At 47.2% G+C, this 5,039-nt stretch overlaps 1 long non-coding RNA gene across 1 annotated transcript; it reads right to left on the bottom strand.

Annotated features, from left to right (window-relative positions):
* Positions 1–864: 864 nt before the first annotated feature.
* Positions 865–4,320, bottom strand: LOC124851571. The gene is made up of 2 exons (XR_007032603.1): positions 4,260–4,320; positions 865–1,360 (listed from the first exon to the last, which is right to left on the bottom strand). It is a non-coding gene; the product is annotated as an uncharacterized LOC124851571 (long non-coding RNA).
* Between the last annotated feature and the right edge of the window lie 719 nt (positions 4,321–5,039).

Raw genomic sequence — 5,039 nt, forward strand, 5'->3', positions numbered from 1 at the left:
TTATCAGAATCAGTATTTGACTCTGAATAAATGACCTTTCTGACGTAAAATCATTCTTTTCTTCACTCTGCACTTTCTACATTTCATCCAACAACAGTCTCCACATGTTTGTGGAATAATGAATTGAAATCAGTCAGTTATTGGGAAGCGTGTTAATTCATTACTAATTCATTCATATGACAATGGTCGATTTTCTAACTCTTGCAATGTTGTATAAAACAAAGACGACCATAAATTTATTCTCCTCTATATTTGAACACCTGTTATGTTTTTGTATATTTTCTAATAACTTTACTTTGTTATATTTTCTGGTGAATCATTGTAATAAAGCACAGAAGACATTAAAAGAGTGAAATCTTTCACAGCTGAGTTTCCCCAGGGTTTATGAGTTCCACCTTTTTAAGGCCTTATGATATTTCCTTGTTGCCGGCTCTCAGTATGAAATACTGTCTGTATCAAACTACACACACTTCCAGTAGTTTCAAGACAACAGTTGAAAACTCCCTCCCAGGAGACTGAGGCCTGTCATCCATGAACCTGGAGGTTGGTGGTTCAACTCCGGCTCCTTGGGCAAGACACTCGACACGTTCACATGGAACCAATAGTCTGATATTAACCAGATGAAGACATTAGTCTGAATAAGACACTGACAAGTAAACATCATTTTCTGATCACTTTAACCTGAATAAGGTCAAACTCAGACTGTGGACGTGTGTTTTGTCTTCTGTCCTCAGTCTCGTAGCGTCTTCATCACTTTAACTCCTGTTGGACTTTTCACAGCATTTTGTGACATCAACAGACAACAGTTACAAACCGATGATGACACATGACCTGAGTTTGAGCGTAAACAGGTAGAAGACGTAATGTTATAACATGTAAACAGGAATATGAATTATTTATTCTGGTGGCAACTCATGTAAACACCATAAATGGAATAATATCTTATTCTAAATAAGATCAACAGTCAGATTATTGCTGTTTAAACGTAGTCAACAGACTTTTCACTGAACTTTTCCTGGTTGCACCTCTGATGATGATGATGATGATGATGATGATGATGATGATGATGATGATGAACTGCTGTAAGTACCCAGATGTTAAAGCCTGGTTTTCCTCAGAGGGTCCCCAGTGGCTTTAAGTTGACTTCATATTCTAAAAGGTGGGACGAGTCATGTTAGTGAGTGAAACTCTTCCAGGAACAGAAGCAGTTCCTCTGGGATCCTGGTGTTTGAAGAGCAGCTCCGTGGGGATCACTTCCTGCTTCCAGACACAGAGCGTCGTTACTGACGATGACCTTAAACACATGTTCTCCACGGACTGAGACGCGAGACATGTTGGTTCTGACGGGTTCTTTCCTTTTCTGAACAAACAACACAAAGTAACAGCAGGATTTTACCGGAAGTGATGAGCACGTTTCTGTTTACATTACTGAAGAATCTGAAGATTAAAATCTGACTATAAATCTTCTATAATTATTTACTAACCACTTCAAAATGGCAGATAATATTGGACCCAGGTGTTGGGATCATTATTTCTTATAACCTTTGTTTTAAAATATTACTGACATGGTTTGTAAAAATGTTGCAGGATAATCTTTCACTAATTAATCATTTTGTTTTAACCCTTGTGTTGTTCCTGTGTGTGTGTGTGTGTGTGTGTGTGTGATCATACACAAGCCCTGGCCGGTCAGGGTTCGGGTTAGGGTGACCCAAGGATTGTCATTATCCAACTCTCCTGGGGTAATTGAGACCAATGGATTGTCATTCTCGATTGTCATGGGAGGGGTCATTTAGACCCAGAGAGGGCGCTGTGGTGCTCTGTGGGGTCATTTAGACCCACACCTGATTCCAATTGAAATCAAGGGGGGGTACATTAGACCCACATATAAGTCTCAGTGTGCCACTCTCTCACGGACCATGGCACGATGTCGCGTCAGGAGCGTTTCACCAGAGAACAGGTTCTCCAACAGCTATTCTCCCAGCAACCATCCTCTGAACCCGAAGAGCGAAAAGAGCCAGACCGAGAAGCAGACAGAGGGGACGGGCGGAGACGGAGACAGCGGCGATAGCGAAGAAGGCGAGCGGCAGCGGTGGCGAAGACTACGACCCAGTGGGTGATGCTTCTGCAGATTCTTCATCCTTGGAAGAAGAAGAAGAAGGACAAGACCACGGCGACACCACCACCACCGGACTCGTGGAAGAGAGACCTTCCCGTCAACAAACGGGAAATAACATGGTCCTCGGGCGTACGGCCGAGAGGAGGGCCACTGCTCCTCCTCCTCCTCTTCCTCCTCCTCTGCGGTGGCTAAAAATACGGTGACGAATGGAAAGGGATGGACCGAGACCGACCTGCGCCCACGTAGGGCTGCTGATCTTAGCGGGCGTGTACAGGTCCCGGGCGGCGAGCCGCCGCCAGCCTGTGGGACGCCGAGGCGCCCGGCGATATTTCGTGCCACGATGCCCCTAAACTCTGTCACTTCAGACTGCTGCGCTTAAGCGACCAGACGAGACGCACGGGAGCGCATGTTATTTTATATTATATTATTAGTTATGTTATGTTATGTTATATTATGTTATGTTATGTTATGTTATGTAGATAGCGGCTGCTAGTCCTCGTCCTCATCTCATCTCCTCTCATCTCTTCTCCTCCTCATTTTCTCCCTAGGCGGTGTCCATTCCGTCAGTACATGCCCAGCAAGCGTGCGAAATACGGGATCAAGTCGTGGGTGGCCTGCGATGCGAAATCCAGCTACGCTTGGAAGATGCAAGTGTACACCGGAAGCCGGCGGCGGGCGCCAGAACGGAACCAGGGTTGCAGGTAGTGCTCGATGTAACGGAGGGACTGCTGCAGTCGTGCATCCATCGACAATTACTTCACCTCCTACGAACTCGCGGCAGCTCCTGGAGAGGAAGCTCACCGTGGTCGGCACTGTTCGGAAGAACAAGCCCAAGCTCCAGCCAGGCTCTCGCAGTCAAGGAAGAGAGGTGTTCTCATCAAGTTCGCATTCACGCCCACCGCCACTCTTGTGTCCTACATCCCAAAGAAAAACAGGAATGTGGTGCTCCTGAGCACACGGCACCCTGAGGCCGACATCAGCGACCGCGAGGGCGGAAACCGGTCATCGTCCTGGACTACAACCGCAACAAAGGTGGCGTGGACAACCTAGACAAGGTGATCGGAGCATTACAGCTGCAGGAGGATGACCGCGCGCTGGCCCCTGGTCGTCTTTCACAACATTCTCGGGTCTCTTCCTACACCGCCTTCGTGATATGGAGAGAGTTCAACCCAGACTGGATGCCGGGCAAGCGGAACGGAGGGTGTTCCTAGAGCAGCTGGGAAAGGCTCTCGTGACCTGCTTCACCGCACGAAGGGAGCGCATCCCCCACGGACGCGTCCGCCGCGGTTGTGAAGGCTGTTAAAAGCCGCCGCCGCCTGAGAGAGCTGTTGACTTCGGCTCGACCGAGTGTCCGGCCTCCTCCATAGGCCTAGCAGCAGCCCGCTCGGGAGTAAAGAGTTGTCAGATATGCCCCAGGAAAAGGACTGTAAAACTCACACCGTGTGCCGCGGGTGTAACAAATACATCTGCAAGGGCTGCTCACTTGTCTATTGTCCTACGTGTGCGTCCTAATATGGGGTGGGCTATGTGAGGGGGCCAACAGCCGGGGGAAGCAGGGACAACACAAGGGTTAAATGAAAAGAACAAGTTTTAGTTTGAAAAACTGAGGATGAAAGAAAGGAATTTAAATTAGCTTTAAATGTTTCAAAGATGCAAAATACTTTGTCGTGAAGTCTGAAATGATGGAAACAACTTTTTGAATCATCACACACAAACTGTGACCTGCTCCAAAGTGTCTGTGATTTGTTTCTGCAGCGAGTCAGACGAGTGAGAAACAACAGCGTCCTCAGCCTCCGTGTGGATTTCCATCTGATGTGACCAAAGAGCACGTCCACTGAGAGCGGCTTGTTGTTTCAGAACACCTCGTTAATGTCCCTTGATCGGCTCCTCTCCACTGAGCAACTGGTTTATCCATTTATTACAAAAGCTATTTAGGTAAATGATCATCCTAATGATCACAGATAAGAAAACAGCTCCACTTTAATGATGATGATGAGAAACTCTCTCAGAAGACACATCTAAAATCCTTTGGTGGTGTGTGTGTGTGTGTGTGTGTGTGTGTGTGTGTGTGTGTGTGTGTGTGTGTGTGTGTGTGTGTGTGTGTGTGTGTGTGTGTGAGCTGCCCCAGTGTGTATGACCTTACCGTGAGGGCCTACGAGCTCTGATGAGAAGGAGGCTCTACGTCCTGCAGCACGACTTCCTGAACACACAGAGGTTAAATGTCAGCAGATCCCGGAGGTTGTCCTGTGGAAACTAAGTTGGAAACAGAAAGTTTACTGGAGAAAGTGCAATATTCTGGGGGGGGGGGGTTGAGGTGCAGAACAGAGGGAACCAAAAGGTTTTGTTTCTAAAGGAAGGAAGCAGTGATATTGAGAAGAGCCTGTGATGACGTCATTAAACGCTGTTAAGTGTTGGTGGAGTTTTGACCTTTTCAGAACAAAACGTCTCAACAGACAGAGCTGACTCCCTGAAACATTACGAGGCCTCGTCATCGTAATGTTCGAACATATGAAACATTATCAAAGTTTGTATGGATGTGAATGTGACCCATAGATATAAATAACACCAGGCTCAGTAGTTTGAATCCTGCTGACAGACAGACGATAAAACACCTGAGAAGTGGAGGAGTTGCTTGAGGAGTTCAACATCAGTGAATGTGAAAAGTGTGATCCTGTGGAATGGTCACTGTCACTGGTGCCACCACCGAGTGCTGAAGGTGAGTGTGAAGCATCACTGACCAAACGAAACATCACAAAGACGCAGTGTCACATCTTATGGGACCTGACACATGAAGGTGGGGAAGTGAACCTATGACCAGAGTCCAGCTGACCTCAGACACAGTCACTGCTCAATGCTGGAGCGAGGAGAGAAAGGAGGAGGCCAGCGAAGACAAGGTGTCGCCCCCACAAAGTGATGTGACAAC

Source organism: Hippoglossus stenolepis, chromosome 3 (genome assembly GCF_022539355.2).
Source record: "Hippoglossus stenolepis isolate QCI-W04-F060 chromosome 3, HSTE1.2, whole genome shotgun sequence".
In the NCBI taxonomy this organism is placed as follows: domain Eukaryota; kingdom Metazoa; phylum Chordata; class Actinopteri; order Pleuronectiformes; family Pleuronectidae; genus Hippoglossus; species Hippoglossus stenolepis.